Source organism: Pleurodeles waltl, chromosome 9 (assembly GCF_031143425.1).
Source record: "Pleurodeles waltl isolate 20211129_DDA chromosome 9, aPleWal1.hap1.20221129, whole genome shotgun sequence".
Lineage (NCBI taxonomy): Eukaryota > Metazoa > Chordata > Amphibia > Caudata > Salamandridae > Pleurodeles > Pleurodeles waltl.
In genome coordinates, this window is record NC_090448.1 from 1,160,613,312 (window position 1) to 1,160,632,738 (window position 19,427).

The window sequence follows — 19,427 nt, forward strand, 5'->3', positions numbered from 1 at the left end:
GTCTAATTCTAGGTAATTTCACCTGCGACATTACACAGAATTCTGCAAATTACACACATCCCGAGATTTATCCCATTGTCACCCACTCAAACAAAAAATCTGAATTGAAACAAAAAGGGGTCATTATGACCTCTGCGATATTGAGGCGGTAGTACCGCCAACAGGCTGGCGGTATGCACTGCCACATTATGACATTGGCGGGTTGGTCCCACTCCGACCACCATGGCGGTAACAGCCACCGGGCTTGAGATAACCATCTCCAGCCCAGCCTCCGCCATTGTGCCGCCTGTAGGATTATGACCCCCACCTACCGCCATGATTTCATGAAAACCATGGCGGTAGGCCCTATCAGTGACAGGGAATTAGTTCCCTGTCACTGATAGGTGGCCCCTACCCCTCCTACCTCTCCAAAGACCCCCCACTCCGCCTACCTCTCCAAAGACCCCCCACATCCACACCCCCCTTCACACACACGCAGACACACACTCATTCACACATACATACATGCATGCATACATCCAATCACACACACATCCGCACACACTTCAAAACATACACACATCATGATTACTATACATACACACACTCACACTTCCATATATTCATGCATGCAATCAACACTCAACACACACCCGCAATCATGGACACACATACATGCACACACCCACACACACACACAACACCCCTCAACCACCCTCCCCTGTCGGAGACCCGACTTACCTGGATCCAGGGGGTCTTCTGGCAGGAGACGGGACTGGGCGCTGCTACCCCCAGCAGCTCCCGCCAGCAGAACACAGCCAGGCCGTATTATTTCTCATAATAAGGCTTGCGGCGGTCTACTGGCGTGGCACTGCTGTTGGTAGCAGCACCACCTTACCGCCATCCGCCAGTATGGCCACAGACGGATTTCCACCCTTCTTGTGACGGAAATCTGTCTGTGGTCTTTTGGCAGCCGTTGCCACGGCGGTAGGCGTTTTTTACCGCCGATGTTATAATGAGGGCCAAAGTGTACTAAGTACAGACTGTAAAGACAATCAGAACCACATTACACAATTTTAAAACATGCTGAATACTGTCTGTCTGTTCCATCCTTCACCCAAGCTTGCCCAAGGAGAACCCTTTGTCTTTGGTACCTTGGAATATTATATGGGGATCTGGCTGAGCCTCAGGCACTGTGTCTAGCCAACTTGAGGCATTACCTGGTGTAATTTTGGAATTTTGTGTAACAAGAGTAATGTAAATTTCCCCAAATTATGCGAATTACCCATTAAACTTTCACCCAGGCCTACTTATCATGTTTTGTCAAAAAAATCTCCCACGCACCAATCAGAGTCTGAAGGATTTACTGGCAAAAGAAAATTAATAGTTAATGAATCACAGAGTCAGCCCGCTAGGAGGTCCCCTGGCAAGGTTAGAGGAGGTTATCCCATAGACAGAGGCAACACTCACATGTATGTTCTGCTGTGCACACCATTCAAACAGTAGTGAAGTGATATATTCTTACAATGAAGACAAGCAGGTGCATAGCTAGAGGTCACAGGAGCAGGATAGGATGGCCTTCAGAAAGTAAAAGAAATACAAACACTTTTGGCTGAGCAAGCTCTTCTCAGTTGTTCGAACTAAAATGCAAAAAGGACGCCAATTCAGAGATGAGCACTTCCTGTGGGCAATGTTAGCCTTAGCAAGAAAACATGGCTGAAGCAGGCTAGAGTTAGCGTGATGCAAGTTAATATGTTTTACAATTGATGGGGCTCATTTACAAGCCACAGGTGCAGCACACATGGAAAGAGCAAAACGCCATTAATGATTGTTTTTGTGCAAGAAGGTGTCCCTTCCTGCACATAAACAATCATTATATAATGACGATTTGCTACTTCTATGTGTGCTGCATTCTGCAGCTCACATAGAGGTAACAAATCAACATTATTGAAGTGACACCTTCCTGCACATAAACGATAATTCACTGCAACACAGGCACCCTTGCACTATAGTGCAAGGGTACATGCTTTGGCGCTAGGCAGCTAATTTAGTGCAGATGCAGCGGAGAACACAGGGTTGCACTATATTTTTAAAAATACGGTGCATCCCTGTGTTCTGGAAATGATGCAACTTGATGCAGCAAAACTGCTTGCAGCACCGAGCTGCGCCATTTTCTAGTAAATGAGGCCCTATGTTTTCACAGACTGTATGCACTGAATAATGCCATTGCATGTAATCAGTCTGCGCTGAGGGGCACCTGCAACCTTGCTAAGCGAGTCCATCATGGGGTAGACACAGGTTACAGGGAAGCAATTTATTGCAGACCACATTGACTGTTCTCTCTTTTAATGTTTCGAAACCTGGACTCTCTTATACCAAAGTACAGCATAGCCTCGATTAGTGCTGCGGAAAAGGCACTGAAGAAGTAAGCATACACATGAATAGCAGGTGGGAGAGGTATGTTTCATGAGTCACAATGCTCTGAAAAAGCTTGTTCCATGAATTTTCAGTCCTACAGAATATGAAAAACACAAAGCATTACTTCAAGCAGTAGAAAATGTCCATAACGGGTAATATTTATCAGGGACCAATAATCAATCTCTCTATCTATCTATCTATCTCTCTATCTATCTATCTATCTATCTATCTATCTATCTATCTATCTCTCTATCTATCTATCTATCTATCTCTCTATCTATCTATCTATCTATCCATCTATCCATCTATCCATCTATCCATCTATCCATCTATCTATCTATCTAAACCCTAATATGAAAAAGACATCTGGGATTTTGCCTCCCTTCCTCACTACCCTTAACAGTACACTTGGTTTTTGTGTTCAAATACAAAAGAAAAATACTTGGTGTCTGTCTCCCTCCAAAGCACATCAATGAGAATCAGTACCATGTATAATGGCACCCTCTCCCACCATCCTCTAAGCCACCGCTCCACATGCTCCCCTCCATCTGAAGCCATACTCTCTGCTCCAGTGTAAAAGCAGAACACCTGAAATATGCAGAGAGTGTCTTTGACTTAAGGCCTGATGTATTCTTTGGTGTAGCGAGTAAATTACTCCATCACCCTGACGAAGTAACCTCTTGCCAAATTTAGGAATGACTGCCAAGCTAGCAGCAATTTCTAAAGCACTGGAAGGAACCACCATCATGGCGGTTCCTGACAATGCTTTTTAAAGTTTGAAACATTGTCGCATCAACATAACAGAGCCTCCCATGAAACTTTTTTTTAATTTTCAAAATGAAAATCCTGAAGTGGGGTTTTCTTTTTGAAAATAAACACAAAAAATGCCCACCTCGCCATGGGATCCACCTCACATGCCAAGGGGGGGGGGGGGGGGCATTTTTAATTGTTTTAGTATCACTTACAGCCAGGGGTTGCCTGGTGGTGATGAGCAGTAAAAAAACAACTACACGTCCACCCATCTAAATTAGGTGGCTGTCCATGAACTTTGACCACGGTCGGCCATTGCCAAACTATGGCCTGCCCACATATAAATTTGGTGGGCAGACCTTTCTATTGGTGGTAGACAAACTCGGTCTCCATTGTTACAGAGAATGCTTACCGCCAACATTTAAATCAGGCCCTTGGTCTCTGTCGGCACAGAGTGCAATCCTGTCTACTGTAGGTCCACGCAGACCCAGGGCTGACAGCGATTATGATGGCTAGTGCACTAGGGGACTGCCTGAATTCCTCTACCTCACTTGGGTCTGCAGATGCCGGTAAAGGAAGTAGACAGCGAGACAATGAATGTTCAGCCCGCATTCTGCCAACTATCTCTGGTTCATGGAAAATCCGAGAACATCGCAGATTGATTTCTTTTAGAGCACCACCATCAAATTCTGGTGTTTCACTGCTATAGGACTAGTAAACAATTAAACTATTGTTTTCTGTGCTCTGGCTTGAAAGCAGTAATTTGCCAGTGATTTGTATAAAGGCTTCCAATGTATTTAGTTATGTTTTCCTACTGGTTTTCAAAGTGCATTGATATCACCCTACGCTCTCTAAGTCACCCCATTTCTGTGGTGGGGGTAACTCATTTAATTTGCTGTAGCGTAATTAAACAAATTACATTACAATTATGCAAGACTATGCAGAATTACATAAGGAGTGTAACCCTGAATTTAGCAGTAATTTTGATGCAAAATGAACCCTTGTGTCCAAAATAGACCCAAGGATGCATTCTGTGCTAAGAAAACAGAGCTCAATACAACAGAACACGAACAGCAGCAGCCACTCAACCTCTGTTCCTGTGCTCTTGCACTGGGCATTTTTGCAGTGAATTACTCCAAAGTATGCCAGCAGCATAATCACATACTTTTTGGTAATTTTCTGAAACTTTGCATCAAAAGAGTAATGCAAAATTACTGAAATTTCCATAATTAATATTTCACTCAGGCCTACCCATTTTCTCAGACATTCATCCAATGATTTCTAATTCACCCCAGATCCTAATTAATCTCACTGTTACCACCATTTACAATGTACTGTTAAGTACAGGTTCTGCTTAATGACCTCACTGAATTTAATTCAGAATGAAGCTGCCTGATTGCCTTTTTTTAGGCCACTAGGCCACACCCCAATTCCTCTTTCACTGTCCTGTCTACCATCACTGTAATTTACTGAATCTTATATCCACCCTGTTGGGACAGACATACATCCTGGATGCTGGTATCCTGGTGTTTGATGTTGGTTCTAGTCTCACTGTACCCTAGGGTATGTGCAGAGGCCAAGTCCTGTCCCTTTACTTGAGAGAATTCCTGTGACCTGAAGGGTGCATCGTGCATCCTCTCTTTGCACTGAAAGTCAACTGCTGGCCCTGTCATGGGTTTAGTACACAGATTTAGTACCACGGTGTGGTGTCAGCATAGTGTGTTTTGTGAATCTATAGTTTTAAACAGACCTTTCCATCTGTGTCACTGGAGTGGAGGCGTTCTGGCCTGTTTGTGTAAAGATCCACTTCTATCCGGTAACCTGAAATCTACACTAACATCCCAAGTGTATGATGTACCTGTTTGTGACTGTGGCTCGTGTGGTACATGCATTCTGTGTTTGAGTTAGCCATAATAATGGAGGCCTGTTGGTTCCATTTTAGGAGACCCTGGCCTGTTGCAGATGCAGGTGATGTTGCTTTCCAGACAAGGCAAGTGCATTGCTGACATTGCTGAAGCTGGAGGGAGGAGACCTAGACACTTGAGAGGAAAGAGGGGAGACAATCCCCTTTAGTAAGTAGATTGGGCTTTTTGATGAGTAGAGCTACTGATTGGTATTCCTGTAGCACATCTATTTGGTACCTGCTAGGGTGATGAGTGAGACTGTAGCTTCTGTTCTTCAAGGTGAAAGAGACCGCTTAGGTGGACGTTTCCTGTTTAAGAAGTAAACATATAATAACTGATGAAACCCCACTGAAAAGTGAAATAGTCCTTATCAGTGTAGACCTATAAACACCAACAAACGCCTGCACGTTCTCAAACTAAAATACAGTTCAAAGAAAATGTGAGAGAATGTGCAGTTGTTATTCTTCATGAAGGGGCAACACAATGTGATTTTGTTGTACAAGGCAGCATCAAGAAAGACTGGCCTAGTATCAGAGTGCTTGAATTTTGCTATTTAAAGATTGCACTAAACTGTTGTAGTTTTTCTTTTGTTTTTTACAGTTTACATTAAAGTTGCAGGGTTTAGATGCATGGCTTCAAGTTTGATCCAACTATGCTATACAGTGCACTGAATCTGGGAGTATAAAAACCATAATTGATATTTTGGCAGTGTTTAATTCTGTCACTGATTGGATACATTGGTGGTTCACATGACTCTTTGACAATATATACTATCACACTTTTCAGTAGACTCTGACAGAGTAAAACCCTTTAATACATCAGGCTCATTTGCTCACAAATCAAAATCGAGAGAAGATCAACTGTAAAAACAACCTAGGCTTTGAACATTCACTGCAAGATGAAGCTATAGGTACCTGTGAAACATGTGTTGTCATCATGTGCTTGGCACATTGGTGAAAGCATGTCACAAGATTCTTCACATACCAATACAGCAAGCTAACAAGAAATCATGGATGCAAGACATCCCAATGTCATGTGTGACATGTTCAGTTAATCCTGGCTTTTTATCCAACTGCATTTTACTGCTGAGGCTTTTGGGCCCATACTTACAATTTAAATAGCAAAATGTCAAATCCTATAATACATATATGTCATGCTGGTTAAAACATCAGAACTGACTTAAAGTGCGACAATCGACAAGAGGTCACTTTGGATCTATGGATCTCCATGGAACTACAGCAGCTATAAAGGAATCTAGTGTGATTCAAAATTGTAAAAGTTCCACATTGTAGCATGATATTGCCACAGTTGACTGTCCTTACAATGTCATAGTATGTAATAAGGAGTGGGGGAAGGACCTCTCAAATTTGTCCCGCAATTTATTACAAATATTTGAATATAGCATTTTCCTAATCCACTAATAGTTCTGTTAGTCAGACAGACAGTAAGTGTAAATGGTCATGAGATGTCAGAGAGGGCATGTGAAAGTTAGTGAGGGGGTGAGGTTGCAGTGCATAGCCTTTGGGTAGCACAGTCTATCATGAATCCATTGACTCGATACCAGTGGGAAGACACTGTGGAGCATATTTATAAGAAATTGGCGCATCGGTGCTCATGCATCAGTTTTCTTACATTGCCCCGCCCCACCTAACGACACCATGGGTGCACCATATTTACAATACGCACACCATGGCAGTAGTAAGGCCAATAGCGTCAACAATTTTGACGCTATTGTGGTGCTTTGCTGCACTAGCATAAAAAATTGTGACGCTGGTGCAGCAAAGTGGAAGGAGGCCCATAGGTTTCTATGGGTGCATCATTTTAATGCATGCTTTGAGCAGGCATTAAAAATGTTGCCAAAAATGGTGCAGTGAAATCTCGTAGATTTCACTGTGCCATATTTGCGGGCCTCCGAGCGCAGGAACGCTCTCCTTGCATACATTATGCCTGACGCAGGCATAATGCGGCGCAAGGGGGTGCAAAGTGGCGCTATGTGTGCATTGCACCATTTTGTAAATACTGTGCATAAAAAAAGCCTTCCTAACACTACATTAGCATTAAAAAATTTACGCTGTAATGCAGAAAATCAGTAGGGGCTTGTAAATAGTCCCATACATAGCCTAAAATCACTGCAAAACAGCAACATGTGCTGTAAATGCAGGAAAACAGAGGTTTAGGCTAATTTGGGTATCAGGCAGCTGAATAATCACAGATGAACAGCAATTTCAAAATGTTTGGAAAATCCACAGAAATGAACTCTTAAAAACAGCAAAGTCTATCTAAGGGCCACATTTTGACTTCCCTCCCATCTCTCTCCAGTGTCGCTCATGACAATCAGGCGCAGAAAGCAAAGCAAAAAATGCCCCTACATGCAAATGACCAGGCAGTGTCTACTGTTTCTTCAAGTGTACATTTCCCTATATCTGGAATGTAGGACACTTTCTGTATACATCTTGCAAATAGAACCGACCATTCAATGTATATTAATCACATACACTAGACATCTAACCAAAATAAGTCATATTCACATTACACAATACCAAAGACACTTGAAAGTTGATCTGGTTCTGAATGTTCAGACAGTGCACATCCACATCTCCTGCCTGCTTTCACCTTATAAAAGTGGGATCCACTGATCCACTTGCTGTTCCAGATCCAAGTTCTCTATGACCAAGAAAGGGAGAGGCAACACCAGAGCTGGTGCCTGCTGAACAGTCAGCCTGCCAGAAGGGAGGGAACATCAGCAATGTCTTGTGGGGAGAAGCTGTTCATGTGACTTCAAGTAATAGGAAGCCAGCTCCCTGCTTAGAGTGGAAAGGTGCCTGCTAATCCTACAGGAGGAGTGACTGTGCGGGAGGAGCCACATTAAGTGAGAACCCAGGATAGAGGAAGGTGTAAAGTGTCAGTGGGCAACATAAGGGGCAACAGAAACTGTGAACCCAGCTGTCCCGTGCTGCTATGATCCAAGAACTGTGACTCCACTTGTCACTGTGTGGCTGTGGCCCAAATACCCTGGTTGCAGCTAATCTATGGTGCTGTGCCCCAACAAACGAAGACCATGTTTGGTCCAAGCGCTGTGACTCTAAGAGCTGTGTCGCCCTGCTGGATTAGGACTGCCACCATCCTCCAGAACGCTGGGATCTGAGATCCCGGAGGAGCTGGCAGTTCCCTGGTGGTCCGACCGCCAGGGTTGTTATGTGGCGGTCTGACTGCCGCATTGGTGGCGGTCCAGACTGTCACCGCGAGTGTGGCGGTACACCGCCACACTTGTAATCAGGCCCATAGTGTTCAATTCAGAGCGAATCACTGTTCTTTGGTGTATTTATTTTATTTTACAGACATGATGACATTTGTTGGTTTATGGCTTTTTTGATTAGGAAGCATGTTCTGTTTATCCTTATGGAGCCAAGGCCATTTGCAAATCCCCCGTGCCACTGCATTTTTTTCACACTGCTGTCTCGATAACATGTTGTTGCAGTTAAAGCTTTTTTTTTTGTTCCAAAGCATATGTGCACTTGCATGGGTGATTAGCAAACAGCGTAAGCTCCCACACAGTCAAACAACAAATGCTTCCTAATCAGAACATCTTCAGGCAGAGCTTGGCAGGTGCCAAGGTGATGTGATGTTAGACTCTTCCCACCTGGGATGGCTGCTGTGATTGATCTCACTCCTCTACACACCACAGTGAATTCTGCTGACAGGGGTTGTTGAGATATGTTTTGTGTCAGTGGTGTTAACTGTCCCATTAAATCGGAGGATGTACCAATACATTTGTTGTTGCAATATTGTATGTTAACAATAGGCCGGGGACGTGCCCATCTGTATGTGCAGAGCTGCTAACAGCTTGTCTGACTGAAGCAAGTCGGTGCTTTCAGTCAGCTTGGCTTCCGGTTTATTATCAGTTTGGCCCATCCATGCCCTGATTTCACCATGTGCATGACTCTTTGTGCGACTGTGTGTGGACTTGTCTGCGGTGCTGGGTCAGGCAGTAGTTTGCAGTGCAGTAGGGAGGGTGCTGTATAGATGTCCTCTGGTGTCCCATTGCCTGAGGTAGCTGCACTCAGACTGGATAGCCAGGATCATACGTTTGTAAACTTACCATGAAGGTCTAGTGAACATGGGTTATCAAGGCTCACAAGGGGAGTGTTTGGAACTCACGTGCTTTCTGATGCAATTATTTTGAATTTAACTCAGTGTGCTTTTAGAGATAAACATTTGAATAATTAGTAGATATGCAATGTACATTTCACTCTAGTAGGAAAGGCTGGATGGATTTGGCTGCATTTGGGATTCTCACCTCTCCAGTCTTCTGCAGGTGATTGTGTTCACAATATTAAGTCAATGAGTCAAAGGTGATAGATAGGATGTTGCAGTGTGCCACATTTGCTTTGACAGGTCTCTCCTTCATTCATCACCCCTAAAGGGAATGGCCAGTCCTGTTCATGGATTTCACATGCTTTCCTGTAGTCATGCAGGAAGATAAATCTTCATCGCCTACTCTCATTCTTTATCACAGAATTGTTCATATGCTGGTGGGAGCCCACAGAGAGTACAATTGCTCTATACTTGTACAGTTTTCAAAGTGTGAGAGTCCAGTAGGCGACGTCTCATTTGTCAGAATGAGTGCTCCACTTTTCTTGACTGCTAAATCTATCTTAAAATTATGTGTGGATGGGCTAAAATATTGTGTCCTGGTGCCTCCCCATCAAAACATTAAAAACAAAAAACAGGACGTTTGAGTGGATGACCCAGCATGTGTTTTCTGTCAACATGTTTTGGCGCTCATGCATTTATTTTATGGGAGCAGGTGCCCTCATCGGTACTATATGTCCATATGTCTTGCATCAAACACTCTAAAACAGTTAGTTCTGTATCACAGGGATTTGAAGGCGAGTAAAGTGACCAGAACGTTCTCCATTCACTCTCCAGCTGGTGCTTGCAATCTCTTTGCTGCTCCTATAACCATCAGCAAAAAAATACTGACTGATTGTCTGATTTATGCTGTGATCCTCTGTGGAATAGGTTTGGCACTAGCAACCTGTCGCAATGGTGAATGAGTGACTTCAGTAACAAACGCTGGCACCATGATGGGCACGCCCATGATTCGGCAAGACAAAGCCAGCAATCCCATAGAGTGCACTACAGAAAAAAGCCATCGCTCTCCAATTATGAGAGTAATGCATTTCATACTTCACAGTGGCAGAAAAGCCACTGATATTAATGTTTCACCAGGTAATCGCCATGAGTGGTGAACAGTTTGACTACTTCTACTTAGTTTCATTACCCAAATAATGTTGCAGAAGTAGAAGTTGCTAATAGCATGCACGCTCCCTTATATAGTGGAAAATCTCTTTATGGGTTCAGAATAAATCGTCAATTAGCCCAGTGAAACTTTCTGGTACTCTGTGAGGACTGGCAGTGCAACTGAAGACTTACATGCGGCTTATTTGAGGTTGCACCAAGGAGGTGAGCATGCTATTGGAATCTCAACGGAGAAGGACTATGTGAGAGGCAACCAGAATTAGAGCAGCTGAAGACATGACCTTGTAGACGATGGGTCTTGGTTTCTAGGTTGGCCTGGTCTAGAGCTGTGGAGTGCTCACTAGCAGAAGAAGCCACAGGTTTTATGGGTATTGCTGTTGATCTTCAAATTGAGCTGGTTTACAGGATGAACAGTCACAGTGTCAGTCCCGACATGTTCTGAACTGAGGTTATGATTGAAGAGGTGAGGGTCCTACATTGAGGGCAACCAGGGCTTGAGGCCTCAGTGGCCTAACTTTCACTTTCAATAACGACCCAGGAACCCAGTAATGGTACGGGGATAGCTGCAACATTTTAAAACTGTAAAGTGGGTGATACTGAAAAAAGTGGGGAATATATTTTCCCCATTTACTTATATTGACCAGGTCAAAGAGGATTACTTTAGAAGCCATCCCAGAGTCACTGGATAAAACTACCTTAGAAGTAATTTCCTGATTGCCAGACATCATCAAGCTCTTGAAGTCATCAGCAAAGCTTAGAAACCTGAGACTGATGATCTGAAGATGACTTGAAAATTAGTATTTGATGACGTCACAAAAAGGGATTGTTCCTGATGATTTGAGGATGAGTATCTGATTATGTCACAAGATGAGAATGTTCTTGATGACCTGAGGATGATTTGAACATGATTTGTTGATTATTTCAAGAGCGCGAACATTTTGTATTCATTCAAAACTTTTCCAAACAAGTAAAGAAACAATTGTTGATTACTTCACAAGCATATCAACCATTTAAAGTAAGCTTATCTTAGTAAAGTAGAATTTGTGCTGAATGATTTAAGAAATGCATGCAAAGTAATTCACAGTGGGAGTTGTTTTGTTTTGTATGCAAAAAGTAAACGTACTGTTAAAGTCTCTGTAAACTTGCAAATCACATGTATAATCCCATGAAATACCTTACTGGGGAGAAGGGAATTACGTTTCTTTAGGGGTTCCTTGTGTAACATACAAATTACAAATTCCTCCCAGCAAGACAGCTCAGTGGGCTTATTACCTATTGTATCCACTTCTATGTATCCTTCATTCTTAGGTTCTAACCACAGAAAAATGTATAACAGACTTACAGTACCTGCTGCAGAGATCTGTCTTTTACCTTTAGGCCATGCACCAGTTCCAATATGATAGCGCAATTACTTGGATTACTGCTTAGAAATCTATGTGTAAACTGAAAGGTGGAGGTTTCAATCATCAATAAAGGGACAGTTCACTCCCTGACAAGATCTATTCGAATGTTACTGGTACATCTCCGTCTAGTAACAATATGTGCATGAGTTTATTATTTGCTACAGGTATCTCTTTTTAATCTGTGGACTACATATTTATATATGAGTGGCATAGTTGGACCTGCTGCAGAAAACAGTTGATAATCTGCAGGAGTCTTTTTTTTCTAAAATGATACAGGGAATGGTTCAGCATCTAGTACAGAAATCGCTGTGTAAACTCCAGCCAGTGTTGTAGTCTTAATAAAATAGTTGAGTTCATCAATGCACAAGCTGAAGAGGGGTGAAGGGGATGCTAGTCACACTCAGTCCCCTTACAAAGGCTCGTGAGCTAGGGTAGGATGTAGCGATGTCCAACCTACTCAGGTGGTCTGCTGTCTGGCAAAGAAGCCTCATCTGTATCTCTAGCGCTTGACTCCCAGAGAAGCCGAGTATATTTAGATCTGCTTTGCTTGGGAATAAAAGAGGGGCATGACTTTTGGATCATTTTGCAAGGGAACAAATGTTGTACTTGCACCTCTCAGGGGTCAGTAGCACCCAAAGCCCCAGGACCCACAAGCTCACAGCACGGGACACGTTTTACAGTGCAGGAGATCAGACTTCCCTCCCCGCTTACTTCTCTGAAGTGCATGACTCCCCTTCTCTGACATGTAACACCATGCTTGACCATGCCCTCCCGGGGATGCTACATAGTCAATGCCACAGAGGAGTAAAGCAGTTGCTCGCTCTCACTGCTCCACGTTTCAGATTGAACTCTAGGGATTCCACAGCTTTACGTCACAACTTTTAGGTCTTGCTTTCTACATAGCTTTTTACTATCTTTAGGTGAAAGCCTATAGTAGACCACAGTGCTTTAAGTGGAATTAATAAGGCGGGGAGGGGACCTCTAAAATGGGCGTGGCCTATGCAATTAATAGTATGCTTTAAAATACGTAAACTAAAATTATGTGCTCCAGATAACCTGACCAGTGTTTGGATACTTGTCCGTGAGCAGCTACACTTGTTATACAACAGCAAACATCCGCCTAAAAAAGACAACCTTTTGGCTTGGCGAATGCACGTTAGCAGTTTGACATAAAAGAGTACAGCGATTTGGTTGTCAATACATCAAAGTCTTTACTTACTTAAAAATGCAATGTATATACACCAGTATACAATTTGCTCTAATACAAAAACTTGAAACAATCTCTATGTCTCTAAGTTTATGTTTAAAAACTATCAGTTCTAATAAATGCCACTCAGTAAATCAATATCATTTGATATTTGAAAGTGAAATATTTCTGGATGTTAAAGAAAAACACTTTTGTTTAATTTTTAAGAGACCTTTTGTTTCAAGAGCCTTATTGCACAATTTACAGGTCAATCATGCATGGCTCTGCTTGTGAACGGACTCTCAGAGCCAAGCCAGACCACTGCCACATCAGCTTGTTAGCTCATCCGTCTCTGCATTTATTCCAGCCCCACTGCTGCGTGATTTCACATTATTTGCCTTCTAATCACAGAAAAGGACTCAACACCCTTTCCTCTTGGAGTCACCCTGTAGTAGTTAAAGATAATCACACATTTTCCAAAGGAGTAATCGCAGCATCATCCTGGAGTAGTTGTTGTGATGTCTCTGGAGTCATCTCATTTAAATATTTCGCCCTATACACATACTTCAGGACGGCTTGGGATGACTTCAGCAGGTAATTACAGGAATAGTACAGCTGAAGTCATCCGATGACTTCAGAATGACTGCAGGAAGATCTTCCTTTTTGACTTGGAGAAGCAGAGGCAATTTTAAGAGGGAGACTGATAAAATACGGTCATTATTTGTTTAAAAAATCAGGCGGTCTCCAGCCGGAATCAGGTCCGTTGACATGTATATCAGCGTGTGTCTTGGACTCCTGCTATTAGCAAGTAAAGGATTGTGTGCGATCACCGCCATTTGGCCGCTCCGCGGTCAAAAGACCGCGGAGGCCATTCTGGCTTTCCCGCTGGGCCGGCGGGCGCCCGCCAAAGGAGCACCCGCCGGCCCAGCGGGAAAGGCCCTACAACATAGAAGCTGGCTCCGAATGGAGCCAGCGGTGTTGCAGGGGTGCGACGGGTGCAGTTGCACCCGTCGCGATTTTCACTGTCTGCTAAGCAGACAGTGAAAATCATGCTGGGGCCCTGTTAGGGGGCCCCTGCACTGCCCATGCCAGTGGCATGGGCAGTGCAGGGGCCCCCAGGGGCCCCACGACACCCGTTCCCGCCATCCTGTTCCTGGCGGTAAAAACCACCAGGAAAAGGATGGCGGGAAGGGGGTCGGAATCTCCATGGCGGCGCTGCTTGCAGCGCCGCCATGGAGATTCAGCCCAGACAGGGAAAATCCGGCGGGAAATCCGGCGGGAAATCCGGCAGGAAATCCGGCGGGAAATCCGGTGGGAAATCCGGCGGGAAACCGCCGGATCCCCTTTTCTGACCGCGGCTTTACCGCCGCGGTCAGAATGGGCAGGAAAGCACCGCCAGCCTGTTGGCGGTGCTTTCCGTCGTTCACGGCCCTGGCGGATTATACCGCCAGGGTCGGAATGACCCCCTGTATGTTCCAGCTGCAGTGTTTGTATCCCTACATATACTCTAAGAAGAAGCCAATAACACATTTCCAAGATGGCTGCCATCTTAATTCTGCCATAGACAGTGGTCCAAGTCCTACTTCAGTCTTCATGTCGGTGGAATGCAGCAATCTTATTCCAAGTGTTATCTATGGGAGGGCAGCACGTTATCAGGGGAATTCCCGGCATGAGAACCATATTTGCACTTTATTACAAACTTTGTCATCATATATCACGGCTATATTAACGGTAGGGAAGGTCGCAGGGGAGCATCTTGTCAAGTCAGGCGAAAAGGTTATAGGTCAGGCTGCCTGGATGCCTTGGGTAGGAGTTTTAATCTCTCATAGTGGTGGTCGCAATGATTATCGCTCAGTAAATCAATGTGTAAATCATCAATACTAATAATTCAAGCGATGCTTTTCCTCCCTGTTATCAGGCAAGAAGGCCGTCGCCAAACCGTGCACAGCTATTGGCCAGGAGTTATCACGTGACCACTTTCTTAGGGCGGTTTCTTTCTTGGGATTGCGGATTTCAGGATGAGCAGATAAAGCTTTATCTGCTTTTTAGGCCCAAAATATGGAATTTTATCCACCACAAAATTCAACCCATTAATTAGTGTTTGGGCGAAAATATTTAGAAAACAAAACTGTGATAATCTAAAAATGTGAACTAAAAGTGCAGCATTTTGGCTTAAATGTCGGGGTTTTTCTTAAAAGCACGGGAGAACGTCATGTAGAAAAAGGGAAATGTGGATTTTCTAGGTATACCAATGAATTTGCCGCAGAGAGAATATTGTAGCTCAATTTCCGTCCAAACCAGTTAAGCCTGATAATTATAAACTCTCCTCAGATTTACAAAACCGAGCTGCTGATGAACCGGTGGGTTTAAGGTGACCCCGGGACAGCAGTGACGTAGTTGACGGGCTCCCAGGTCAGTGATGCTGATATGTGAAGCTTCCAACTCTGTCAGTACCAGGTGTTTGTGGTAAGCACTGCAGCACAGGGCTTTTATCAGTAGTTATGGACTGCTGTTTTAAGCCACATGATTGGGTGTCTCAGTCTCAGCATTCTGGACTAAGGGGTACTCGTCAATACGTTTTATCACCGATAGGTCATTCATTTTACAATTTTTATTTGGAGGGCTGTCCGAAATTGTGTGTGCACCGGAAATATATGAGTTTCTGATTTTTTTTAAATTTAATTGCGGACCGTAGATCATTACAAGAAATGTTGTGCATTATCAACAAAACACAATGCACGCGACTTCACAGCACTTTAGGGTGGGTGCTTAGAGATGGCACTTGCATGTGGTGAATGATGACTGGTGATCAGTATAAGAGCACATGCTTTTATTCAATGTACGAAATGGCACTTACAGATTACCATATAGGTGGCATTTAAGCCTTTTCGAGTAAGACGTGGGGCTCCCTGAGAGCAGCTTTAAACCATGTGAGCGGAGTGATTGGAAGAATTTCAGCTGTTGGGGAGTTCCAGGGAAGCGACCCCAGTCAAAGAAAGGAACCTAGAAGACCACATGGAGGGAAAACTTAACGCTTTGTGTTGGAGTTTTCGACACCAAAGTGATGCAAACCCAGTATAAAGTATTGCGCTGGGATTTTGCCTAAAGTAATGCTGTGTGCTACTTTATGTCGGGGTGGGGGGGGGTCCCATGGGTGGTACACGGGTTGTCCCATGCAACCACATGGGAGTTTTGACACAAATCCCTTTCTACTAACATTTGTAGACAGAATTGTGTGCCAAAAAGTACATTATGCCTCCTCAAGGCGGGCGAACAGTGGTGCACATTTTCTAACTGTTCATGTTTGTTGTTCTGTACAGCACATATACAAAGTGGGAAAAGTTTTAAGTATTAATACTTCGCAGTAAGTATTATTAAGAACTAAGCATAGTTTTTGTACTGGAAGGATACTGTTTTTCTGCTCTACATAAAAACTTAGCAGACCTGCCCTGCAGTTTTGGTTCAAGCCAGGTTTGCTGAGTGAAACTAGATGTCAAGGTTGAGTGTACTGAATCAGGAGTACCGAGAGGTAGTTTGGCAGGAGTTACCTACGGTTTTAAAGACCAAGGCGTCAAAGAAATCTGCACTCACGCCCAATCAGAAGTCTGAAAATGTTTATTAACAAAAAGAAAAATGATCTACTGAGCACAGAATTGGGCAAGAAGGGGATCCCCTGCCATCCATTGAGCACCAACCTAAAGGCACGTCAGGACAGAAGGCACATCTATATGTCTTCGAATGCGGGGCTCCATAGGAGACTGTGTCAGAAGCACTTGTCGGGGACACCCAGCATGCACAGTGCACTGAGGAAGGTGTGTGTCTGAGGTGACTGAAGAGAGTTTGTGTAGCAAAATGGACAACTTTGTCCAGTGAAGAGAATGAATAAAGGGAGCAACCTGATAGGAAGAGTAACTTGGCCATGTTTGCTGCGGACGAGCAAGCTGTGGATACGGGCAGTGTGAAGGAGAGGGAGCAGCAGGTTTTTCATACACGTTTGGAAGATAAGGAGCACGCCTGAGTCCTAGAGGAAAAGAGGGCAGGGTAAAGGGTGGTAAACAAGGCTCAGAATACAGATATTTACAACATTAGCATAAATCTAAGTTCACTGAAGACATACAACGGATGTGCTCAGCATTTTACAAATAGTGGTTCTCTAAATAACGGCAATGCTGATGAGGAAAAGAAGAGGGGTGTGGAGATGCAGGACATGGGATTCACTCTTGCCCGATGTGCATATTTACAAGAAAGCGCTGCATCAGCTAAGATCTGCCACTTTTCTTGCGCCCCCTGCACCCCTAATGTCATCATGGTAGCGCTGTACTTACAATACAGTGCACCATGGCACACTTTAGCACAAAACTGTTGATGCTATTCTAGTGCATTGGTAGACTAACGCCAAAAATGATGTCACTAGTCCAGCAATGCGTGGGGAGGCTCATTGGAAACAATGGGAGCACCACTTTAATGCCTCCCTGGGCAGGCGTTAACAATGATGGGAAAAATGGCACACTGAAATTGTGTAAACTTCACTGTGCCATTTTTCTGGGTCTCCTAATGAGGGAACGCCCCCCCTTGCATACATTATCCATGGCACAGGCATGATGTGGCGCAAGGGGTTACAAAGTGTAACCCTGGCACTGGGAAAAGATCTCCATCACGCCGCCTCTGCATAAATAAAAATGATACAAAGGTGGCGCAGGAGGTGCTACGGGCTTGTAAATATGCCCCTAAGTGCTTCAAGTGAAGTCTACGATAATTTATGACCTTGCTTTACCTTTGACAGTATGTGCACTGCAGGAAAGCCTAGTCACCACCTGCCTGCTTGCAGATAAACACTATTTCTGAAGGATTAAACAGTGTTCTGTGAGCCAGTCTAACTGGCAGCCTTTCTAGTCATGTTTCAGCTGGTGAGCTTCTATCACAGTGCTCTACCAACTTCCTGGAAGACAACAACCTACTCAACCCCTCTCAGTCCGGATTCCGAGCCAATCACAGCACAGAAACCGCCCTCATCTCAGTCACAGACGACATCAGAACTCTGATGGACAACAGAGAAACAGTCGCCTTCACCCTCCTCGACCTCTCGGCTGCCTTCGACACCGTCTGCCACCGAACCCTAATATCCCGCCTCCGCTCCACCGGGATCCAAGGACAGGCCCTGGCCTGGATCACCTCCTTCCTCTCCAACCGCTCCCAAAGAGTCTACCTCCCACCTTTCCGCTCAGACCCCACCGAGACCATCTGCGGCGTCCCACAAGGCTCCTCGCTCAGCCCGACTCTCTTCAATGTCTACATGAGCCCCCTCGCCGACATCGTACGCAAACACAACATCAACATCACCTCCTACGCCGACGACACTGAGCTGATACTTTCCCTCACCAAGGACCCCACCAGCGCCAAGACCAACCTGCAAGATGGAATGAGAGATGTCGCAGAATGGATGAAACTCAGCCGTCTGAAACTGAACTCAGACAAAACAGAAGTCCTCATCCTCGGAAACACCCCGTCCGCCTGGGACGACTCCTGGTGGCCCACGGCCCTTGACACCGCACCAACCCCCTCAGACCACGCACGCAACCTCGGATTCATCCTGGACCCTCTTCTCACCATGACCAAACAAGTCAACGCCGTATCAACCTCCTGCTTCCTCACCCTCCGCATGCTCCGAAAGATCTTCCATTGGATCCCCGCCGACACCAGAAAGACCGTGACCCACGCCCTCGTCACGAGCCACCTGGACTACGGCAACACTCTATACGCAGGAACCACGGCTAAACTCCAGAAACGCCTGCAGCGAATTCAAAACGCCTCCGCCCGCCTCGTCCTCGACATACCCCGCAACAGCCACATCTCCGCCCACCTGAGACACCTGCACTGGCTTCCCGTCAACAAAAGGATCACCTTCCGGCTCCTCACCCACGCACACAAAGCCCTCCACAACAAGGGACCCGAATACCTCAACCGTCGCCTCAGTTTCTACACGCCCACCCGTCAGCTTCGCTCCGCCAACCTCGCACTCGCCGCCGTCCCTCGCATCCGCCGCACCACTGCAGGAGGGAAATCCTTCTCCTACCTGGCGGCCAAGACATGGAATTCCCTCCCCACCAACCTCAGGACCACCTCGCATTCCGGAGGCAACTCAAGACCTGACTCTTCGAGCAGCAGTAACCCTCTTCCCCCTAGCGCCTTGAGACCCTCACGGATGAGTAGCGCGCTTTATAAATGTTTTTGATTTAGATTTTTTGATTTATTTGACACAAATTTGTGACACCAGGCTCTGGAGTGTGCAGCCCACTTCAACTGAAAGAGACCAGAGGCTCTTGACTATGGAAACCCTCTTTGTTGAGCGTGAGCTCAGGCTCTTGAGTATGAATTCCCACCCAGTTGGGGAAAAACACAGTGTGCAATGCCTCTACAATGGAGGAGAGCACATGCTCTGGAGTGAGTAATCCCACTGTGCAGGGAGTCAACTCGGGCTCTGGAACATGTAATCCAGCTGTGCAAGGAGTGAACACAGGCCTATGG